Source organism: Osmerus eperlanus, chromosome 16 (genome assembly GCF_963692335.1).
Source record: "Osmerus eperlanus chromosome 16, fOsmEpe2.1, whole genome shotgun sequence".
NCBI lineage: Eukaryota > Metazoa > Chordata > Actinopteri > Osmeriformes > Osmeridae > Osmerus > Osmerus eperlanus.
Window position 1 is genome coordinate 9,957,122 of NC_085033.1, and position 25,653 is coordinate 9,982,774.

General features: G+C 41.4%; 1 protein-coding gene across 1 annotated transcript in view; it reads left to right on the plus strand.

Moving 5' to 3' along the window:
- Positions 1 to 3,333: 3,333 nt before the first annotated feature.
- The window catches only part of LOC134036861 (receptor-type tyrosine-protein phosphatase F), a 111,293-nt gene continuing 88,973 nt past the window's right edge, over positions 3,334 to 25,653 (plus strand). Inside the window, exon 1 of the mRNA XM_062481995.1 lies at positions 3,334 to 3,704. The gene's annotated coding sequence lies outside the window, so the exon portion shown is untranslated. The remainder of the gene's footprint in view (positions 3,705 to 25,653) is intronic.

A 25,653-nucleotide genomic window follows, 5' to 3' on the forward strand; every position in this document is an offset into this window, starting at 1 on the left:
CTTTGAATTCAAACGTAATTGAATTTTGAGGCCATTTTGTTGGTTGTTGTCAGCCAAGGAAATTAAGAAACCAACACACGTGTCAGCTTCACGTTTCCTCAGATTTCCCTTTATTTCCTCCACTGCCTCTTGTGAATTCCAAACATGCTCTCCATCCCCTCCATGTAGCTCAGACCAGGGACTAAGATGGGAGGATAAACCTCAATTTTGTCCGCGTACCTGTCACAGTCGAGGGACATTGAGCATTGTGGCAGTAATGGAGGCTGGCTAATGACCCTGGCGTGAGGTCTGGCGACAGCACATCATCGTCCAGCTCTGAGCGGCTGTCAGGAGCTGTTTACCAGCACCCGCTCCTTCCCTAATGGAACATCTGAGTCAATAAAAACAATCATCACCCTCATTCCCACTGAATTCAAGGAAATCATTTTAGCTGGTCAAGGAAAACATGCCCTGACAGGGCGCTCCAGTCTGTCCGTCCAGTGAGTTGGCGTGATGTGCACTTGGGAAGGATGACATTTCAAATTAAGGTTTGTCACGTACATTAACAATAAGTATTGTCTTTTGTACACTGCACAATCTACAAAACCATAATATATTCAGCCTTGCAATCAGCTTCTCTTTGAGACAATGATCCTGCTGTTTGATCTTGGGACAATGTAGGAGACAGAAATCTATGTGTCTGGCTGTGCTGGATAGAGCACAGACATAATCTACACCAATGTTTTTCTCTTTCTCCCTGGTTTAATGAACTGCTCTCAGCATCCACTCAATATTCCCTCAACTAGGGCCTCCATCTTGACTGGGAAAGGTCAATAGCTGGACAGTCTGTCTTCGAGTGGCTTTTTGCCTCTCACTGTAAGACCCTTAATGGTGTTCAATGGAGAGGCCTACACACAGCATTCCCAGGGGCTGCTCCCAGATATCCGCTCATGATACCTAATCCGGACCCATTAGTGCTCCTTCCAACCATGAAAAACATGGCCCCCGCCCTTCAAAGAATTAAAAATTAACTAACTAATATCCATTTGTCTGATGGCCCAATCCGTGCTGGTGAAACAGCAGATTCCCCCAGCGCTGGCCTGTGAGCGATGACTCCAGGAACCCAATCTGCTGTGGAAACGCTGACAGCAATGACAGGAAGAAACAGAAAGATGAAGCCTACCCATCACATTCATCAACACTCTCTGGAGTAAACAACCTGCAGATGGATAGCTGGTACCAACTTTACTCCTGTGGTCCAAAGCCATGATATAGACATCATGTTGTCAATGGTTAAAACACTATTCAGTTTGGGTGACCAACATAAGAAGTGCAACCTTTGCCAAAGCAGAACACAGAAACTCTCCGCAGCTGTGTTGAAGATTATGAAACAATTTGTGCTGTCGCCTTTACCACCTTGGATCCTTGTCCTCAAGGGTCTCCCCACCCTGAGGTCCACAGAGGGGGATTTTCTTTCCATCAACAGCTTGTTCTATACCCCTTTCCTCTGCTGGAATTTTCTGCCTTTGATTCCAACCCCCCTCCTTCTGAATAACCAAGGGCTCCTTTCAGAGTTGCCAACTCAACAAGGGCTTATGTATCCTTCATCCTATTCCAACCCAGCACTCTCTTGCCATTACTCTGTCTTGTCCTTCTCCGCTTTCCCTTTTCCACTGTCTTTTCCATGTGTTTGTTGTGGCTCCAGGGACCTTCAAGGGCGTCTGTTTCCTCTTGTTGAGTTGTCGAGTATTTGTGCAATCTCTCTAGCTTGAGGTTTTCTTTTAGTAACTGAATGCTGTGCGTCATGTAAACATTTAAAATTCTAGATGTAGAACTTCAGCTAATTCTTTCCGTAAAATGCCAAGCATTTTACATGGGGTATGACCTTGTAGTCAGTTAGTCTAGTCTAAAGATTGCACATCAGAACCGGACCAAAAGAGAATTATACATGATAAGGAAGTAAGAAATCTGTATTTTACTGAATGTAGGACTTATTTATAAAAAGCATATTTGTCAATAACATGACCAACTTTCCATGTTTTTATAAACATTAGTTTCCACTCCCAGTAATCCTATTGTGGTTAAGGATAAGTACATTAACAAGTACTGTAGTTGCAAACTCATCACACACAACACATAATACAGGTGTGATACATTACAGTGTAAATCAAACAAGGTGATACAAAATGGGTTTGCCTACTGGTATTTTATTTCCTTGGCTGCCTTTGAAAGACAGGACTTTGCATATAAATGATCTTCACAACTTTATTCTGACAAATGCGAATCTTTAAAATGAAGTAGTGATGTTACTGAAGTGGTGACTTGTTGTGTTGAACCATATTTACAAGCTACAGTGCAAGCACAAGAGCTCAAGTCTTCACAGACACCCACATAGATGTTATCTCAATGACATGCACACAGATGACCTTCAAGAATAAAATTAATTTGCCTTTCATATGCACTTATTTTATGAATACGGTTCACATTTGTATATTCACTGTGGTACACATGGCATGATACAAAACAACAGTGCTAATTTTGATGTGAAGTGGATTTTTTTCTCTGACAGGTCAGTTCCATGGGACATTTATGACTAAGTAAATTAATCTGTAAACGTCATCTACAGGAAGGTTAGACGGGTGTTACCCAGAAACAGGGGGTCCAGTCATGAAATTAATGATTGGTGGTAGTGAGGGTGGAAGCCAAAACAGGTGGTGAGACTTGTCAGTACCCTAAAAATCGTTCAGGCCCTCATTACTGGGGGTCACAGTGACACAGCCCTGCAGGCTCAGACGTGCCGCTTGAGTGCTCAAGCACAAATGACCAGGATGTATGCAGAACCCTCACTGAGCCCTCCACATTCCCTTGCTCACAAAGCCTGTTACCAGCATATCCTGTCTCCCATGTCACTCCCACTTCAATAGCCTACTGTAGGCCATTGTGGCAAATGTGATCTTTGGTTAAGGAATCATGAAGGTCAAGTTTAGACCAGACTTGTCTTTCCTGTCACTGTATGGTACATATGAATTAAAAACAAATACATTCATAAACCCTTTCATGGCTGCTACCTACACAAAACAGAGAGGTAAACGTTTTTAAAACAATTAAAATCTTTGCTTAAACCCACTCTTTGTATGCGAATGGAATGTTATGGATTTTTTGTTCTGTTATTATTGTTTTATATCATTAGAATTTGAGTATATCATAGGTCCCTATCACAAGGTTGGAACGCCGAACAAATACTAAAGAATAGACAAATTCCGTACTGAAGCGAGTATTGCCGAATGAATCCGAAAATCCTCGCGACCAACCTGTGAGTGAGCGAGAGGGCAGAAGCGTGACAGAGAAGGGGACCAGAGAAGAAAGAAGTCCTTACCGAACCTGCCTCGGCTCTGGGGACTGTTGAGAGAACATGCAAGTTGACATTTGAATAAATCTCTAATTACTTTTTTTAAGGAGATTATCGAGCTCGATTAAAAAAAATATAGATACAGTTTTCTCTTCATATAAGCAATCCGTTCATTGCACCAACATACGTCCCATACGTCCCAGGATTATATTACCGCGTGGTGCTCTTCAGAAGACTGCTCTCTTTTTCTTGTTTACTTGGGGGTTGGTCTTTGTTATTTTAAAGTGGATTTTTACATTAAAAACTGCATACGTGGTTGAGCGAAGTGGTTAGAAGGCAAGGAGAGAAATGCTAACGACGGAGAAGTGGAGATACAGTAAGTGCACCGTTCTCTTTCACTCGTTAGTTCTTTTTTGCGGTCTGACTGTCTCCCCATGTAAACTTGAATTGCGAACCAATTCTTTGGGATTATTTGGTGTGGACACATCAAGTTAACAAGTCAATTTCATATGGAATTGACATGCCGTGTATATATTTATTTATTTAATCAGTTGGCTACAAAGGTCATCTTGCGTTTCCCGAGCTTATAGTGTGATCAAACCATGTTTTCTTAATCAGTCGGACTCAGACAACTAAACGGCCAGTTCAGCCACGCATGCAGTCTGTTGCTGTTTTTAAATACCTAGCGAGCTAGCTAAAAGGCTATGACAAGTAATCTCGAGTCCCTTCACGACTGTTCATGAAATAAATAGCTAGCAAAATAGTTTTTCAAGTGTAAATGTTGGCTTTCTAGCAGAATCTGCCAGGTTGCAGTATGCATAATGATAGTTGAACGGAGAGTGATGCCTGTGTCATTGACTGGGTTGTGGCTCTCCATAAAAACTAGTCTAGATTGCTTTGCAAGTCTGGAAATGTTTCTAAATGTTCCCGTTAGTGTCGTTAGTTTGCATTGCCAACGAAAAGGGGTTGTTTTGTGGTAAATGCAAGTTTTCTGAGTCTGACTGCTCTGTTGCTGACTGGCCAGCAGATGGAATAATGCGTGTGGTATTTGTCTGCTGCACAATTATTTAAGAAGTCTTTGCACAGTCCTCCTCAGCAATTAGCTGGCTAGCTAGCTATTCAAATGGTGCAATGGCGCGAGCAAAGATCTATCAAAAACCAGGGGGCCAGCAGGCACGATCACTATAGAGGTAATTCTTTATGGTCAATTTTGAAAGTGAATAATGTAGGTTCAATTTAGCCATTTCATCATAGCTTCTCACTTGCAGTGTTGGTTATTTAAATTTGGGAAAGCACAATATGACATTTTCTTGCAGTACAATACCGTTATTGTCACTTATCAATTAATGTCGTTTGTGGGGACGTCATTTAAAATCAGTCTTACAAATTATGTTTTAAATGTATTGCATGACAGCCTTTCCAAGTATTTTCGTTCCAACAGTACATTATGACAGTACTGTTGGTCCCCCCTCCTCTCTTTCCTTGTCAAATCACATTCTGATGGTAGATGTAATTGAACTGTGGAGGAAGGAACGCATATTTGCTGAGAATGTGTATGAACCAGAAGTTAATGCTGAGAAAATATGAATGTATCCCAATTCTTAGGCTATATGCTAGCTTTCCCTTCTATGGCAGTTCCATTTTAGAGGATCTAGAATATAGGGACAGTTGCGTATGTTTAGGTCTAGTTTTTTTAATAATAATATGTTTGAACATTGTCAGCATTACTAAATCTTTTTTATAGGGACTCAGTGTCTGCAATACAATATGACATGAAATTGCTACCAACTATTAACACAGATACATCCAATTTTTAATGAGAGGCAGAGTATGCATAATTTCTTGGAATTTCATCAGAAGCTTTATAAGATTGAATTAGGGGCCCTTGCACTGCATCTTTCAGTTTGCAGATCCAGTCCTATTCCCTGAAAATAATGCTGTGTCTCTCTAAACTGATCTTGTGTAAAAGGTTCTGTATATTTTTCATTTAAATGCATTTTCATAAAAAAATTGTAGGCTTATTATGATTCTTCTACTCATTGGCCTCAGAGGTTTGCTGCATGTGAATCTGAGCTCAGAATTATTCATAATTCATAAAGGTATTATGGCAGCTTATGCATAAAGGCCTGTTTATGAAGTCTCATTACTTTAACAATAGTCTCACATTGGAGAATCAGACATGCGTCCAGTTAAGTGTTTCATTTACTAACACGACATGGTACAGGTGACTAAGTCTATGATTCCATCTGTAGGCCTATCTCTTCCTTATGTCTGTCTGTGAGTGTGTGTTGGTATCCGGTGTCTGCCTCTGTGTGTGTGGTGTGGGTTTTTCCTAACAGACCAGGCCCAGTGCCGGTAGCCAGAGCATCTGTCTCTGCTTCCTCCCTCCCTGGCGCTCCCTGGTAGGGGATAGGCTGATTGGCACTGTTAAAGAGCCTCAGCCCTCTGCGGCCACATGCTGAAAAACCACTCGGCGCAGACCTCTCCCAGCTGACGCTTTCTCATGCTTTCCATATGGGCAAAATCTGGGTAATTTCAGGGCCCCAGAGTTCTAATGAGGGGTTTTGCCCATAGTGTGTTGGTCTGTGGTGGCAGAGATCGGCGTTTCAGGGGTTTATTGCAGGGATTATAAGTGCGCCGAGACGCCTCACTGGCATGCTGTTGGGGCGTTGGCACTGAGAAACCCGGAGCTCTTTTTAACCATCCAAACTGGTTTGAACTGGATGTAAACGAGTGCTTTGGGAGGATGAAAATGGAGCCAGACCCATACAAAGGTTGTGATAAAGGTTATGGGACTACAGCCTTTGGTCAAAGATGTTATGTTAACCTACTTTAGGAAAACATCCTATCCTTAAAACAACTGCATGACATTAGATGAAAGTAAATGTGGTTGAAGTGCATGGTGCCAAATGATGGCCTTGTGCCCTTCAATAGGAACGTTCTGGGACATTTTTCCTTTGGTTGCCCAGAAAGGTGCCTTGGGCAAAGCCCATCTTTGCAGCTCTACTTAACATTCCTACATAGGGACAGGGTGCCCTCAGTAGCACACATGGTTGGTTTTTAACAAGGCCTGTTCCTGAAAGCCAGCGGCTTGGGGGAGAGTGGTGACATAGTGCGCTGTTGGTGGTGGGGTAATGTAGATGGAAACCAGGTCTCCTATTTAGGAGTCCACTGGTGGCATTATAAACCATTTACACTAATGTTTTACAGGGCATTCCTGTTCTGGAGAAAGTGGAAACAGACGCCGGACTAGAAAATGTCCCAGACCGCTCCTATGGGGCCTATTGTCAACCATCCCTAGAGTGTGCTTTGTTTTTGGGATATTATGTTAATGCTATTGCATTAAAGTGGTGATGACAGCGATAGGTTGAAGTCAAGGTTAATTGGAGCGGTCTTGTTCCCATTTTGGCAGAACAATGAGGTTCCAAATATAGTGTCTAGAGGCGTCTACCATGTCTGTACCCAATTTGTAAAAGTAACTAAAATAATATTTCCATGTTTGCTAGCTTTATCGAGTATAAACTTGATTGTCTACTTGGCGGTGTGTAGCTCTCAGATCAGACTACTAAATATGGAAGCCAATAAATCGCGGCATAGCTTTTCTAGAATTTATTCTACAGGCATTCTATGGCTACAAGGTGTTTACAGGTTTAACCCCTACATTTCTGCTGTATTACAAGGAATGATGCAACACGTGTGTCAGAACTCATGGCCTTGGCAGTGCATGTGCCCAGTCAGTAGAAGGGAACAGATGACACACTTTCATTTTAGACAATGCTGGATAGGTACAAATGGAGCAAGGGCCTAGGAGGCAGTGTCATTTGTATGACTTATCATTGTTACCCCACTCTTCTGGGTCTCTTCTAATTAGAACACAAACACATGTACACAAGTGTGTGCACAACATAAGCACATGCAACAGTGACATCATGGAGGAAATAGAGGACACTATATTTGTTACATTTTCGTTTTTGTAGAGGTCTAATGATGGAATACCAAATTTACATCCAGATTACAGATTTACATTCAGCACCATCAAGTTAATGTGACTATGCAGGTTGGCTCTGGCAAAACTCAGTCCTTTTGAAGCGCTTGTTTTTTGTATCTCAGGGGAATAACCAAAAACTGATATTTTGTGTCTGTGTCTGTATTGATGTCCATCCACCTTCACACCAAGTGCCAGGGCTTTACCCATTATCACTAAAATAGCTTTAACCCGTGTCAGATCCATTCATAGTAAACCTTTGACAGGGAATTACTCTGCTGTGGTTTTGCATACCAGGACTTGACATCACTGTTGATTCTCAATATACATCTCAATTAACACCGGTAGACTGTCTTTAACCCCCAGGATAACCTATATTATTAATGGAATGCATCTCTCAATTCACCCGGGTAGGATTTTGAATGTTAGATGCGTCTGTGCACGGTGACTCCTTAAGATAGCAACACATACTGCAGGATGTCAACGCCATGGCTGTTTCTCTTCGTTACCTTCTTTCATGTCTTTTTCTCAAGGGGATCGCTGTCCAAGCCATTACTGTTCCTGGAACAAACACTGTTATACAAACCAACTGACAGTGGCAGCAGGGAAAAGCACACTCTCAGGTGCAGAAACATTTTTGTGCTAGTTATCTAGGGTACAAGGTGGTTGTGTCAAGGCAGTTTGTCAGATGCTGCACCAGCTTGCTGTTTCACAGAAAGTAAATATGGTCAGTTTTTTTTCCTTCCTGTAATGGTCGAAGGCCGAGCTGTTGACACGTGGGACTGTTAGAAGAGCTAGCTGGGCAAGCGGAAGCGCGACGGGAAATGGCAGGAAAGTGCATTGCTTGCACTTGCCCTGCCCTGCTGATGCGGCAGATGGATGGGGTTTTGGGGAGGGAGAGGGTTCAGAGGAGGAGAGGGGTGCTGATGACAGCTCCGCCTCCACAGAGGGCCACCATCCCTGCTCCCAGCATGCCCTGTTGTGTCCCTGTCCTCATGACAGAGCCTTGATGCCTTCAGAGACCATTAGTGTTGACAGGATGACAGCATCACAATGGGGCACACAACCACGTAACGGATGCAGAAAGGTATGATATCGGACTTGCCCATCAACAGCCTTCGAATGTCTGTCTCTTGTAAGGCTTTTGACCTTTCTTTGTGTTACTAAGTTAACACACAGGCTCTACAAACTCATATTCAGGATTCAGTAGTGAAAGGATCTGAAGCCTCTTTTCCTGGAGAGGCCTCACAGCTACGGCTGAAATGTTACAAAAAAATACTTGATTGGATTAGAGCCAGACCATATGACCCAAGTGGAAGCAAGTGACTCTGATAAAACCTTTTGAAGGTAGAGAGCAATAAATCAAGACTGTAAACAAGGCTGTGTAGAAGATGTCCCCTGCTCCAACAAGAATCTTCCCACAACAAGCCCGTCTCACAAAATAATTAAGAAGTGAGAGTAGATGATTATGATGATCTTAAATCCCTCTTTATGTGGTTTGTACTGCTTGGTGTCTTAATCTACACCTGACACCCATGTTATTGAACTATAAACATATAAAAGGGAACTTGTTAATGGGGTGTCCAGGAAGAAGACTATGCTCTGCTACCCCACTGTCTCTGACCAGCCTTTGCTGATGCAGTCAAAGGAAAGAGACAAGCCCCAGGACTTCTAAACTTCAGCTACTCACTGACTGTACTAAAATTGCCTCACAGTTACAGGAGCTTCGGTGCATGCTCCTGTTTGGCAGGAAGACTGCAATTATACAAATGATGTAACACTCAGTTGCACATTGCCTGCATCCATCACAGTCACTTTTAAGACATACTATTCAATGTTTAGCTTTGTGTGCACAAAGAGTGAGTCAGTCCTTACATATATTTTTCCCCTTTGAACCCGATTCAGTTTTTTAAGATGGTTTTCTGTGGACCAGAAAAATACATAGAAAGCCTCAAACAAACAAAATCTTGTTTGAAATATGTGGGTCAAAAGTTCTCCTGAATACATCCCTGATCTTAAAACAAAGATGTTAAACAGGCAGTTTGGAGTTTTCCAAGCTACAATGGTGGATGGGTGGCATGTGGATGTGGCTACACATCTACAACAGAGGCAGTGATGCTGCCTCCAATTGAAAGACTATATTTCGTGTTTGAGGTCAAGGCTGAGGTTACAGTACATACTTTCCCGTAAAGAATATTATTTGGACACTTGTGGGTCTTACACCAAACATCTGTGATGCTATATTGAGTGTCTTGTCCAGTGTCCACATGTTGTTGTGTCCACCTCTCCCTCAGTGACATGTCATGAGGAAACAGAGGACCCTGTGGACACAGCAAGGTGAGGGCTGTGCTGCTGCACCTCTAAGAGGCCTATGATTCATGAGGCCGGTTCCCTTGTCCCTGGGGCTGGGAGGAATAGCTGGCATTATCTCCGGCAAATGGGTTTGAAAACGCTCTCGGCCAGGTCGACCAAGGCACTGATTTATGGCTCAAGATGCTGTGAACAGTTAGCCCGGTACAGGTATGAGTGTTTTTCCCCACTCTGCAGCCACAGTTCAAGTTTATTCCAGCCATGTTTTTGTGAAGGGCACAAGAGGAAAACAAGGGGTGAATTTATGACACCAAAGTTGTTGTGGAATCGCCAGCGAGTGAAGTTTTGTTTTAATGTGTCAGGGACAAGGATAAGCAATTTCTTCCTCCTTTATCTTTCTTTGTCAAGAAGTATATTATGTACCTTATCATTGGGCTGAAGAGTAGAAACACTGTCCAGGGAAATAGAAAATACCTGTTTTAGTTGAATTCTTGGACTTTTGCAGCTTGCAGGGTTGAGGTGCTAGGAAACACTCCACTTCCAGTGAAAACTGTCTGACAAGCGTCAGAGCTCAATTGCAAATGGTGAAAGTTGCTTTGGATTACCATTCATTAATTGTTCCTTTTTGTTGGCATGAGGCCCAAAGCCCAATGTTCCGTTGCTCTGCATGAAATGGACTGCTTTGTGCTTCTCACGAAAAAAGGCGTCAGCCTCGCAGTGAACTCAACAATGATTAGAAACTGATAAAGTTCAGAGTGAAAAAGACGCAGCCATTGTGTTTTCATATCAAGCAGTCTCTTTCCTTGTGTTTTGTACGTTAGATTACCTACCTCAAACGGACCACAAACATGGACCTAAATATTTTCATTGCAAACACGGTTACACAAACCAGATCTGACTGACTTTGTGGACTGTTTCAAATGCAAACCGACAGGTAATGTTTTAGCTGACATCACCTGCCTCCAGTGTTGCATGCTCCCCTGTTAGAAATCAGCCAGTTGTCTTTTACTAATGTTATGTAAGAGCAAATCCACATGAAGCCTTGTAGAACTCTCTTTCTCTCTCTTTGTCTCTTTTTGACCTGTCATACTTTTGTGCCTCCTGGAGTTGTAAGGGCTTGTCATAGGTATCCCTGGAATTTAATCGTGATGTTAATGTTTTAAACGGTGTACTTACAAGTGGATTATTTCAAAGGCTATGTGTCAGACAGATCTTTATCAGGCTGCTTTGCAGCCTGACTTGGATGTGCTGTTTCCCGACTGTGCATGTTGATTAGCTTGTTCTCCACTCCCCATCCTGCCTTGCTGTGCAGTCTCATATACTAACCCAGCTCATGTGACTATAGCTTTACGTAGTAAGATGTTTCACATGGAATGGTTAATCCTTGCTAACATGGGCCAAATAATGTAATTGAATCAAAAGATTTTCAATGCGTACGGATTAGTGCATACCGTACAGTATGTGTGCATCAAGAGCAATGACAGGGTTGAATGTAGCCGTGGTGATGTTGAACTTGCCATACATTGTAATGCTTCTTTTCAGTGAAGTCAGTCTGTGGCATAGTCTGACTGGAGTAAAATGTACTCAATTTAATGTGCTTAGACTGGCTTGTAGTCTGTTCACTCCCCCTTAAAACAATTTGGCAGCAGTGCTACCCAAGGGAAGGTCATATTTTTGTGCTTAGCAAGGGACTTTTAAGGGCAATCCAACTTTTATGTCTCATCTAACCTTAATTTAAGTAATTACCCTTCCCACCTGAAAACACTCATTATCGTTTGAGCATGTTAGGTGGTGCTTTCACCATCTACATCTTTCAAATTGGTTCCTTTTTTGTCAGATATTAGGTCATTTCCTTCTCAGTAAATATGGTTGGCAATGCACTGAATACTCATCACTGAGGCTTTTTTTTTTATTGAGAGAGGGAAGAGGTCTGAGGAAAATGCTAAATACCATAATTTCAGTATGGGAACCAGACAAAGTGGCAGCCCAGTCATTTAAGTTGGCTGTCACTGTTACATTATCAAGTAAAAACAGTCATGTGCTCATCCCACATACACACTGGAACTACATGCACCCCAAATCAACTGGGACAGAGTGTCAACATTCAACATGTTGGCTCAGCATTGAGGAGGTGACATATTACCCTACATTTTCCTTTGATACTACCAATATAAAATGTAAAGCTGTAAAGACCTCATTCTTACTAAACGGCAGCTCTTCCAAGAACAGAAATGTGATTGAATGTATTTTAAGTATATAGCTGTGACAAATGCCGCTTTTCTCTTGCGATAAGTCTTATCTCCTCTTTTTACCTTGAGTACAAATCAGAAGATCTTTTAGGTAGGAATATACGTACATTCACATTATTAGCAGGGGAAAACAACCTAACTAAACAAACACCAGAACATGTTCAAGCAAGTGCAAAAAGTCTGATCATTATAATTGAAAAATTAATTGGTATACGAATTGACTCTCTGTGGTGGACCTGTTTTAGGAATCTGGTTTATTGGTCAAAGAGAGAACTAAAGCATTATGCACCCAAGGGTTATTTAAAGATAGGCTACATAACACCAGTAAAATGGTGAACTCTAAATTCATTTGAATTTCTTGATAAACTCCATAACTTGTGGATTCTGAAAGAAATATTAAGCTAGATGGTGACTTCTACCACTATTCAGAGGTTAATTTGCATTTTAAGCAGAATGTCATGGTCAAGGTCTGATTGTACTTTCTCTCACACTTTCATGGAGCATCCCACATTCATGAGCTCCTCTAGGGGACAGCTATTGATAAAATAAACCTACTGAAATCAACTGATCACTACTACATAGTGTTTCATACTGTATCATTGGATGTGCATGCATCAACAAGCCAATTATGTTTGTCAGATCAGTGGATTCTATTGGTTTGTGAAAAATCATCCTACTTCCATCTTTCCAAATTATTTCTGCTCCCTCAGCCTTTAATCTAGCTTTTGTCACAAATGTTAATTAACAACAAATGTTTGTCACTAATGAAGATGTCAGTCTGGCTGGGTTCATAAATGGTTAGCATGTGTCAGTTTTGATTTGCGAGTGGCGTGAAAATTAAACTGTTATTTATCTTTGACACTGGTATTGGCCCAGGAGATCAGATTTTATTGAGCATTTTTTAAATAATGATTATTATTGAATTTTTTTGAATCTCTGAATAAAGTATAGTGTAGCCTTCATGTGCATAATATTAGTGGAATCACAGATGAATCACCAATAAGAGTAGCATGCTAAATAGTAGCAAGCATGGTAAGGTTTCAGATGTGACCTATTATAAATGTGTGGCTTACCATGTAGCCTAAGTATTGTTTACTATGAATATAATTCATTTAATCTGCTCTTTCTGGCAGCACGCCTGCATTCAACACATTACACCCTAAAATGTAGGGTATTTTTTTGTGTATATTTCAATTTAGGCGTCAATTGCCAGAAGGTTTATTTTGGATCCTAATGACATTTCAGGCAGATGCAGCCTTGTGCTTGGTAGGTGTTTGTCCTGGGGAGTTTAATCTCTCTGGTGCAGAGCGCCCGCCCCTTTGATTAGCAAGAACACCACCGCTGCCACCGCTTGACTCAGAGCTTGGAAACAAACCAGCACCCTCTGTGAGGTTGTGACATGGGATGAGGAGTAGCAGCATGTGTGCAAGACTGGGTCTCGCCAGCACACATACATTAACAATGAGGAAGCGAGGGGATTACATTGCCCCTTGCCAATCTAAAAAGACAGCATAAGAGTGTGCTGTCATGGCCCGTAAGCCACACCAAATGAGGCAATATTTAAATGTGTCAAAAAGGGTGGCAAGTGGGTTAAGCTTCCATAAGCCAAGAAGGTGACATCACATGCAGGTAGTTCTGTACTGGAGTAAGATGTGAATCGGAAGCGTTTTCATTTCCACTTTTCATCTGCATCACCACAAACGCTCGAGTCTGAAGTTTATTCAACATCAGCTATGAAAGCATTGTCTGCAGAGCTGTCTGTAAACTGTGTGGGGAATATAAGGGACGTTTTTGATCAACAAAATGTAACTTGATCACAATGCTAGTATTCATGTGGCCTTGAAATGCTTGAAATGTCAGCAATGATATGGAACTCCAGTCACGTTCCCATATCATGCAGCCTTCCTAGTATAACTCATCCACACAGTCATGTCTGAAACATAGCACACACTGGCTTTTTAGGTGTCAAGGTATTCTCCACTACTTTGAGGAGAGGGAATTATCTGATTTAGTTATGTATACCTCTCATGTTCATATTGCCAAGACAGTTTTTTTTTGTTCTAGACTCTTATATTTTGAATGATTAAGAAGACGCAGACCCTGTATGAATATTTTAAAGTATGTTGCTGTTTGTTATTTGGTTCATTCAGCAGTAACCAACTATAAATATACATACTATATGGTAAATTGTTCTTATAGCAGCCTACAAGGTCTCCATTAAAAGACATAAGTAAATACTAAGCAGATATTAGCGATGGTGCAACTGATGTTGCATCAAAACAAGCTGGATTTGAACTAAAATCACCAAGTAACAATTATAGAAATCGACTTTTAATGTACCTTAACTTTCAGATATGCTACACAGGTGTATATAATAATAGCTGTGTCTTAGACTGGGATATCTATAAGATTCGTCTTCACAAGTTTCAATGGGACAAATGGCGCTGACATATATAAAAACAAAAAAAAGCCATTTGTATTCATATATTAATGATGCCTTTTGAATTTGAACAAACATTGACTGTCAATTTATTTCTGAAGTGCTTTACCAGGGCTATGTGAATATATGCATGGCCTATGCTATTCAAGGGAGCAATCAGTAAAATTTCAATCATCTGTTCTTGTGTTGAAGGACTGAGTTATTCTAATCAGAATAGTTTTAACCTCAGATTCTTTTTTTCTCTGCTCGATTCTTATTAAACATGCTACTCATACTGTAATGCTACAAAATATAGCCTAACTCGACGGGGCAATATGTTGTAGAATTATTCCATCTAGGCCTCACAGTTGTAGTGCCTTATCCCAAAGCGTATTAAATAGGCCAGAAATGTCCAAATCTATGTGAACACCATTTTGTCCTTACGAGCTATTGGATCTTGTACAATCTGTGATTTTATGAGTCGATCCTACACAGTAGTTTGAATACATGGTAGGGAGCCTTTAGGCAATTCATGAGGATGAAACATTTCTCAAATAAGAACACTCCGAACAGCCTTTTACAACAAAAGGCATCAGAATAACAGCTTTCACCCTGAGGAACAAGAGCACTAGTCCTCCCCCTCTGTTCCACCCCACCACGTCACACAGAAAGCCTCTCTGCAAACTTATTGTGATGGTGCCCTTGGAGACCTTCAAAAGAAGGGGGGTAGGGAGTGGTTTTAGATGACTCCCTGGGGCCTTGACTTATATTGTCCATTTTCAATAACCTGTGTCAACAAACTTTACGTTTTGTAGGAAATTTGCTTTCACTGTCTGCAAGCAACAGTATAGGGGCATGTGCTGTTTGTTGTAAATTTCTTCAGAAGACTGGGCACATAATAACAATGTATATGTGCATTCATTCTTTAGCCTGCATGTTAGAGACTAAAACTAATTCATTAAAAAACACATTGTCTTCCAAAATCTAGCAAGGCCAATGTTTTGTTCAACCATGTATGGTTATGGACGGTCTGTCCCTTGTGAAATGAGTTGAAGCTAAATGAGTTGTCCCACCATGGCATGATGACAATGTTGGCATAGTTATGCGCCTATCCCTCCTCCCTCAGATGACCTCCTATTAGATAAATGGGGCAGCCTATTCACTAGCCTTCGCCTCTGATGGACAGCATCAGGCTGTTTCCGATAGCCTATCCTTGTGAGAAATGTGAAAACAAAAGCCAACCCCCACCCCCTTCCCGGATGGAAGTTTGTGTCATATAGTTTCTCTGAGATTATTCTCTGGGTATAACACAGGGTGGGACGGAGCAGATGCTGATTTTCCCCACTTGCCGTGTTGTTTTCGGGAGGAAGTTGAATTGATTTGTCACACTTAACAGCACAACGGTTGCTTTAACAAGCCTTACTGTGGCAGGAATGCAATCATGGATTCCATTTCTCTTGGACATATCTTCACACATTCCTGTGTGGATTTAGACACAGATTAAGGGAATTATTCAGCGTGTCAAGTCAATGCACCAATGCCCTCCTACCCAGAAATATGTATCTCCCCATCTCTCCTTATGCCCGCTAAGCATACCCATGCCTGACACAAATTATGTATTTCCATGTCTTACAACAGAGAATGTCATTCCAAGACAATGCATCCTGAGAAGTGACCTGTCTTATAAATCTATCTAATTTATTTTTATCTAAAAATAAAGCTCAACTCAGCAAAATGCAGGACCTACAATATCACTAGTTACATTTGCAAATGTATATGTTATTGTGACAATGTTGATATCATCTCATTATAACAGGCTACAAGTGCAAAGTCTAGCCTTTTCTTTAGTCTTTATTCCTTTGCCCAACATGAGACAGATACGACTAGACTAGTTGTGAGACCAGGATGCCTTTTTGGCAGGAAACACTGAACTCAGACAGAAATTCAGTGTTGAATTGAACCACAGCGACAGACATGCACTACAGTATGTTTGAGGTGTGGCCCTACTGAAAGCTGAGTTGTGGAAAAGGCCTTACTCAGCACTCCTTTCACCTTACAGTATGTGCATCAGCACAGGCAGACAGGCAATCTATAACCCAGCTTATATGTCACAGGGAAAGGTCTCCCAACAGCACTGTAGTGCTACACATACCATCTTCTGTATGTTGGAAGGTCTGTTGGTTTTTCCTGGTTCTTCACGCGTGGAACAACGTCCTTGTTCTTCCTCATTTATTGCTTCTCAGGTTTTGTGTTCTTTTCCAGCCCACATCATAAATAAAGATCCCTGATTTATTACACCACTACAATTTGTGGTCTAGAATTTAAATAAACCATCAGGCTTTCAGCCATCCCTGTGTCCACCTGTTTTGTGGCTTGATTGAATGGGTTCGCTGACTGCTACTTGATGGTGCCGGTCTAAAGGTGTAACGTCTGATGGCATATCTTGTCCAGGGCTTGTTCTTCTGGAGCCCTGCTAAACCGAGTCTGCTCCCTGCACTCACCAGACCCTCAGGCTGTGCTTTGATCTCCTATCAAAACCCCAAATGCTGTTGTGAAAAGACCATATGTTTCACTGGTGACGCCACAATGTGCATATCTCAGCAATTATGGACCATCTTTCTCACCCTTAGCACAGTTAAAAAGCACTGAGAGGTTGTGTTAAACTGAAAGGACAAACTAAGCGTTGACTTGGCTGTTTTTGGTTCATTTATACTGTGTCCGTTTCAGGCAAACACTGATGACAATGCCATAGATTTGAGACTGCGGAGAGAGCAATAGATTTAGCTCCACTGGTCATTCATGGTAACCAACTACCCTCCTGATCTGATGCGACTTTCTTTAGTGATTTTGGTTTGTTTGTTACACAACCAGAAGAAAGACAAAGATTCAGAACCCCAGAAAGTCTTTGAGTTTTTGTCCTTGTGCTAGCATGGATGATGCAATCTGATGTACCAGGCTCCACGTGGTTATACTCGTCCTAACATTGTTACCACCAAGTTGTCCCAACTAATCTAACACAACATTTTTTATCAGGTGGCATAGTAACATTGACATTCGAGGCTATGCCAACAGTTGCTTTTTTCACAACTTGAGAAGGAAAGCTTGTAGGATTTTTGTATTTTACGAAGTAGAAGTGGAATGGATTTTTAATAAGTTTGTTCTTTTTGTTGTTTGTGTTGCTAGATTCCTGTGGGAGCTGTGAACCACAGAAACCCATGTAGCTTTGGAGCTCTTAAAGCTCATGACAGACAGTGATTTGATTGTTTTCCACTTTTGAAGCTTCCAAAAGCTTGGTTCCTTAGAAATTACTGTCAGTTAACTTTTTATAGTATGAGGGGAAAAAAAATCTTCAATTGGACATTTTCTTTTTGCTTGCGAGTTGTATAACTGATTTCTGCCTGAGTCATGGTTATAGGCCAACGTAAAGAAAACAAGCCTAGTTTCAGGAAAGAAATCAAATGTAACGGAAGCGGAGCGGATGTTGCTTATTCATGAGAATGTATGGACTATCACAGGGATTGTCACTTCTCATTTGTTTATTTCATGGTAAGCACCCTGGTAGAGAAAAGGGACTGAAACTCCTTGAAAATATCTTGTGTGTGTCAGTCTGTATTATTAATATAGAGGACCAAACAAGAGATTAGAACTGAATCAGAAAACCGTCCTCCGAAAGGAGAAACTGTAGAAACTTCGAGACTTAACGTTTCTAACAGACAGTATGTTTCCGTTGATTCTAAACAGGTAGGCAAGACAGAATGCTATCAAAAACCTACCTCCAACAGAAGGGCACTTCAAATGTCTATTCCACCTGGAGCTGACGTTAAGGTCACATAGGCTGACTTACACGATGCCACTACTCATAATGTGATGAGAAAGCATTTATTCTCAAGGCTGAGTGCTGCGCTGAATGCATAAACATCTCAGTGGTGAGTAACTAATCAGATGCTCAAGAGGGCAAGAGGAGACCTGTTTTCTACACCAAAACTTCATACCCTTTCAGGATACTACAATCCTCCAGGAGATCTTCCAGTGACTGCATTACCCACCTTTTGTCCAGGATTGCGAAGCGTCTGATAAACCTGACACCACGAGATGGATTTCCCAGCCAACTAACTCTGATGTAATGGGAATCCAGAGCGTAACAAATGGTGGTGCCAGGACTGGAGCTGGCTCTGCTGGTGTGCAGGTGGTCTCCCCCCATTCCCCTGTCAGACCCCCACTGCTCCCCCAAATGGCCACGGAGACTTAGGCTGGAATATTTTGAGTTCAAGTTACAGACCAGCTCTTTCACTAACCATTAGTCACAGAGTTATCCATGTATTTCTCAAAGCCTATCTGTTGTCGTAATTTCTTGTCTGTATTGATAATTGTGATCTTAAATTGAACGCAGTGCCTTGTGGAAAATGTAGTTTTCCTGAACTCTTGGATGAATGGGAATTGGGTTTTCTAGGCTCTAAGAACGCACATGGATTGATGAGATCCATTTTAGCGGTCCCAAGGAACAGATCCAGGATTTCTGTACTGCTCTGCTTACAGAGTCAGATGTGGTCGTCTCTACTGCTCTTTGCAAGTGTCCTACTGTATCCACCATCATGTCTTAATTGGACAAGAGAGGGTACTGCTGTTGAACTTTACTTTGGCTGAATGTGAAGGAACTAAATAAAATTGGCGCCAAATTAGGGATTTCTTTAGTTTGAGGGGAAATTATACTATAACCTCTTTGATCACATTTGGAATACCTTGACTGAAATGTCTTTAGGAAGCCTTGTGCATATTTTTTGTTCAGGTTTTTTACATTTTTTATTGTGGTCTTCCTCAAAAGTGTACTTATTTTGATAACTTTGGTATTATACACTTTTAGAATAAGTCTCAAGCTACCTAAAGGCAACAGTAAGTTATTCAGAAGTTAAGTTTGAACAGAGACCACATTTTGTTCCCACTGTAACTTGTCCTCCTACAAGTGTTTGCCATCTGGTGTTGCAATCAAAGAGCCTTTCCCATGAAAATTAGGCATTGTATTACCAGAACAGTTATATCCCCCCAAATATATTTTTATAACCTGAATTATGCATTGTTAAAATACAGGCAGATGGAGTATTGGAGCAATTCATCTTGCACGACAGTTCTGAAAACTGGAAGAACTGCCACAGGTTCTGACCTATTAAAATGTATAATCAGTTTAAACAATTGTGACACTACTTAATCCTTTTAATTGGCTATATTAAATATTGGTCATCCCTCTTAAAAAGCTGTTCTCTGTTCTGTGAATGCTTAGGGCTGATATCCTTGGTGTCAAATCCATAATTCTTTGCAATAGTAAGGAGATTGTTTCATTTTTTACATTCATCAGACATTCATTACTCCAACGTGGGACTATGGGGAAATCAGTCATGTCTAGTGACAGAGTTGTGATATTTGTCCATCAGGAGGCTGCTCTTAATATTTTAGGTGATATAACTGCCGTGGCAAAACTCATTACTGAGATGTGAATTGATCTGAGCACTTTCATAGAGGGAGGCCTCCTTAGAGGCGAGCACTGGGTGCATTACATTGGGAGATGGTTGAGAAAATTTCATCATGGTTCACCTCACAATTCGGTATGAGACTGTCCAATGGGATCACCCTTATTGCCCGAGGCTCTGAGATCACCCCTCAAAAGGAAGTTCTCTCCAGTTCAACCTAATCCCAATCAACCCCTTTAATAACATCCCAGACAACATGGAATCATGTCTGTCTGTCGGGCAGTCTAAAAGGGGAGAGAAGGATTTACTGTACAGGGCAAGGGGTAGGCTAAATGGTATGTTGCGTTTTTATGATTGCAAAGTCTGAGGTTTAGGACTAACCTATGACCTCTATCTGAAGTATTCCATCATTGTGTCATAAGGCATTGGGTGGTTACCAGGGCATGTAAGTCTCATGTGCTATTTGACCTATATGTTGCTGCCCTCTGTGCCATGTTGCCAGGCAGTTTGCATTTCAGACAAGCACTTTGTTGGTTATGCAGGGAAGGGGGGGGGACGCTTTAAAGGAATTTATCGGCACTAGGAATGCTGATCCCTGACTGTGGCGACTACTCTAGAGTTGGTACAGTGTTCCAATCACATCGTGATTACCAACAGGCTACATTTCAGTTGTTTTCAGTTTCACTGTATACGGTCAATGCTCCAAGAGCCTGTGGACTGGATGAGTTCTTGATCAAATCATAAAGAACAACCAGAATTGTATGAAACATCACTAGTCACAACCTCTGGGAAAGCTTTTATTAGAAAGAAAGAAAACAGTGCCACTCATGAATGACTTAATTTAGCCTCATTGATTGAAGAAAAATGCAATGTCCTCTCATTGACTTCATTTGGATTTTTTGGATGTGGGGGGACTTTCTGTCATTTCCATGGGTGTACTTTCCCTGTTTCCATTATTATTTTTTTGCTCCAGAGCTACAATCTTTCAGTTCTTTACTGAGCCTAATTTTTTTACTCACTTGGTAAAAATCGCACCAGGATCTCTTGAACTTTGAAATATTGAAATGTTGAGGAGCAAATCTAGGGTATGCACTGGTACTGTAGGTTCCTTATTCATTCAGGAGTTTATTCTAAAACGTTTTTTTGTGTCTTTGTTTTGCTTTCAACAACACATTGCACTTTTTATAACCTATATACTGTAGAATGACATGAGAGTAACTGAAAACATGTTAGGCTAACCTAAAATATAGCATATTGGTAAAAGCCATTAAATGCAGGTACTTTAGAATTAGTATGTAAATGGGGCTTGCATACGTTTTCTTAATTCTCGTTGAATGAGAATGTAGGGGGGAAATGTTACAGCTTACCCCAACACGAACATTTCAATTAATCCAGACTCATTTAATTTCCTTTTAATGTTTCAGTGCATGTGAGAAACTGATTCTAAATGAGGAGGCTCATGTTGAATATTTAATTTATCTCATTACTTTGGAGTAGGGTTCAAGTCCATTTCTGTCTTCCAACCTAGGATGGTTAATGATGAAGCCCAAGTAGAAAATCTCAGAATCTGTAAAAGGCAAAAACAGTCTTTACCACAATCTAGTATTTCAGTTATCGTTTATGTTCTCTTTGTGACTGTGTGTGTGTTTGTCGCTGTCGTAGACTGTGTTGTACACTGACTCAGTCAACAGGGGCTCCTATCTTCTCCTGTCAGTGAAGCTATTGGTAAAGAAACAGACCCTACAAATAGAAAACGGCACTAGTGATGGATTACTCCCTCATTTTGCAGCGTGTTCATCTGTTGACTAGCTGAAAGGGCCAGTGTGTGGGAGTTGTGTATGGGGGTTGGAGGGTTTGCATATCAGTGGGTGGATGTATCTGGTGGGAAAGAACTCGTATATGGGTCTTTAGCTGTTTCATGTTTTGACGTGTTGAATAATCTTTAAAAGGCAAAAAATTAAACTGATTTCAAGACAAAATTAAATGGATTTCATAGGTTCCCTAATAGAATATATTTTAAATAGCCCATATTTATGCAGCACATGGGTTGTATCCTACAATTTTAAGGGCTATTTTGTTGTCTTAGCAGATCTGTTAAACCAGGCACTAGGAAAACACTATTTGGATGAAGGCAAAAAAAAATATATATATATTGAATACGTGGTGTTATTGATGTGCTTTTGTGGGTGTGTAGTAAGTGTGCATTGACGCTACATACGTTTCACTTTATATATGAAGAGTCCTTCACGTTTCAGTGTGTCCTTACTTATCCCCCCAGAGTGCCAGCACCATATCCTCTTTAGAGGGACAGCAGCATTGCATTGTGGGAGAGCGACTGGAGAGACCTCTCACCAGAGACAAAGTGGCCATTCTTCAAGCTTGGTGAAGCTCTCCTTCTCTGGCCCCTGGGATTTAAACAGGGATCATCCAAGGAAAACTTTCCAGATTAATCAAGTTGTCCTCAATACATATCCCTACTCAGCTGAGACTCTCCACTTGTGAAACACAAGTGGAGAAACACATCTCTTTTCACCTTACTCTTATCTCTCTCCTCTTTCAGTTTGTCAGTCATTCTGTCACTCATGTCGAAGGCCTCATGGAAGGTCACATCAGGGTCAGTTATGTTAGCAATGAATTGCAGTCATTACATTTTCTTAAAATTCTTAACATTTTATGCCCTTTTCATTTTGTAAAACATAAGTGCTGCAACCGCCATCTGCCTGAAAGCCGTCTAACAGTAATCTCAATGGAGGAGTCATTGATCAGACAAACAGAAGAGGTGAAGGGGGGCAAGAAGACAACAGGGAGATAAGAAGAGGGAGGATCAAGGAAAAGGTGAATCAAAACCATGACTTGGTTGGAAGATGAGGGAGAGGACACTAAATGGTCGGCTATATGCCTGCATATAGCTGGAGTCCAGTGTCAATATCATTGATTTAGGTTTTGACTTTTAAAAGTAGTTTGAAGCTGAATTTCAGATTCACATACCAACAATTGACACAGCAGCCAACTGTTAGACATAGCAGCCTACAATTCTGCTACATAAAATGAGTGGGCAAAAAAAGGATGGCAACAAGACAAGTGTTCAACAGGAGCGTGGTCGCTCGCCACTCGCTAACAATTCTCCCTCCATAATGCATATTGTGCCCGAAAGCTAATTCTCCCTGCCAAATCTCCACTCCTTTACCACCCACACCCTTCTTGACACTACTCTGAGGAGGGCTCCATCTCTGGAGAGGGTGGGCAAGTCCCGGAAGAAAAAAAAGGGGCACTGTGTTTTAAAGTGTTTCACTGTCGCTTCATTTCCTTATTTTAATTGGGCTATCTAAATGCATCCCCGGTTTGTCAATACCCGCCGGGGTCCCAGATAAAAATGATTTGTCTCCTGCATTCGCCGGCATGCCCCTCTGTTACCTTGGAGGATGCACCCCGCCACTCATCAGCATGAGTGTAATGAAGAACGCGTGTTTTTTTTATTTTTTATCATCTAAACGAACAGGGAAACAATGTCTCGTTGGTTCCAGCGTTCCCGGCCTTCATTCACAGACACGTACGCTCTCAAGCACGCACAAGGTCAGCACAGTGAAGTCTGTCTTATCTTAATGCTCCAGTTCCCCTTCCCACCATACTTGTCTTGTCCTTTCACCATGTGTGGTGGCCCTCTCAACACTAGAGGCTCTGCAGTCTGCAGCTGGCCATGAGGTAACGCATGGTTAAAGACCTTAGCTTGGTGAATCTTGTACTGAAGTACTCCTCAGAAATGTTGAGGATGTGAGGAAGCTCAGCCTACAATTTAACATGGATAATTCTGTATTTTAGCTCTGCCACAAATGAATATTTGGTTCCTAGCCAACCATTCAGTAAATGAATGTGGTCACAGCCAAGTATTCCAAGGGGAAGTTTACATCCAGTTGTGTAAACTGGTGTTGGTAGGTTCGGTTGTGATGTTGATAGATGTATACCACCCTGGATAATGCTGTCCGCTATGTGTACTAGATAAATAGACAACATATATAGGACCTTTTTGTTAGGCCAGGTAAATTAGCTTGAACCACCTGCAACGTTAGCACTCGCATAACTTGTAAATGGTTGTAGTCTAACCCCTGCTGTGGGTGTTTCTCTGAGTGAGTGGGCACAGGTGCTACCCAGATGTGCTAATGCACACGATGACATGGTTCTGGCCTCAGTCCATCAGCTCCGTACTCAAACAACTCACTGTTTACTAAAGTGGAACGTTGTCCAGGAGAGCAGTACCTCTGCAGCAAATAGATTTCAAGTTTTTTTTTTAAAGGTATAGCCTCAATGTTTTTTTTTTTTTTTTTTCAAAAAAAGGTGTCTCTCTGTGCTTCACATCTTGGGGTTTGTGGAACAAAGGTCATTGGGGAGAGAAAGGAGATATCGACACATCAAAGCATTGAATCGTATATGAGATCTTTCTTTGCCCTCAATTTTTTTAGTAATGTATCATTTATGATTTTGTGTACCACATAAAAAATGACACCCATGGGATTTAACTCCTGAATTTCAAATGAACACTAATTTGTGGCTATTGTGGTTTCAGATAGAGACCCGACTACACCCTTAAGACATCAGCTAATTTCACCTATAAGAGCTTATCCTAAAAATACTAAACAAATCCATGTAGTTAGATCTGATGTTAGACAATGAATGTAGCCTAAGCTTAGGCTTTGCCTCATTGCCTTTGGACTCTGCATCTGACAGACCTGAGCAGCTTTTTGCATTCTATTTAGCCAGTTCATTGCCCTTGCTTCACAATCAGAGAGACCACTGGTTACCTGTCCACCTAAACTAAACCTAATGACCTGTTAAAGAGATTTGTCAACCGTGTCAACTGATTCTGAAGGCTTTTCTTCATAAAGACATTGACCAAGGAAATCTTGCACCATTCACCAGCTGGTGTTCACGTCAAAGTATTAAGAAATTGTATGTCAGCTGGTGAAAACGTCTCACCTACATGAGGGCGTGTGTGTGGATGGATTGGAGTGCTCTTATCTGGTCAAGGAAATAACATTGGGATTGTGCAACCAACTGTGTGCATGCTGGTTTGCACGTAGAGGAGTAAACTAACCAATCAAGTCACAAATCAATCATTGTCCATTACATTGCCTGCTAATGGGGGGTGTTGTAGGGGGGGGACTGGCTGTAGACAAGGAGGGGTTGGCTCCTTCACATTGATAGAAGTAGAGGGAGGTTGTCAGCCTTTGAAATCGAATGAAAGGAATCGGGGAGGAGCTTTGGTGAGGGGGTGAAGGGGGGGAGGCGGTCATCTTGTTATAAATTCACAGACTTGGTAGTTTTGTTTCTCCAAATCTCAGTTACATCTCTTGGGGGAAGAGGTTTTAAGTAAGTTGTGAGTGCCTGGTTTTCAGAAACTAACCAAGGTAACTCAAGTAAAGGGGGTAAAGGATGAGGACATTGGCTATCTTTTATAACTTGATCTTCATCTGTAGTCTTTATTGAGTTTTACCCACGAGGATTGGTAGAATTAGCTCACGATGTTTACAGCCACAGAAATAGTTCTCATGCCGTTTTCCTGCTCTCCTGGGTAGAGCCAGTGGGCCTACTGTGGATTATGGCTGTAATTACGGCCCAGAAATCCCTCTCTGTTACTCCCTTAGTCTCTGAGGGACCAGAAGTGTCCTAAGTAGACCGACTTTGTTGCTGATGGTTATTATATAAGAAAAAAAGTATGGTTGCCAGTTCGATTCCCGGTCATGCCAACTGACGTTGTGTCCTTGGGCAAGGCACTTCACCCTACTTGCCTCGGGGGAATGTCCCTGTACTTACTGTAAGTTGCTCTGGATAAGAGCGTCTGCTAAATGACTAAATGTAAATGTAATGTTGAGATGAATGTCTATTTTGAACAAAATGTAGTAAAG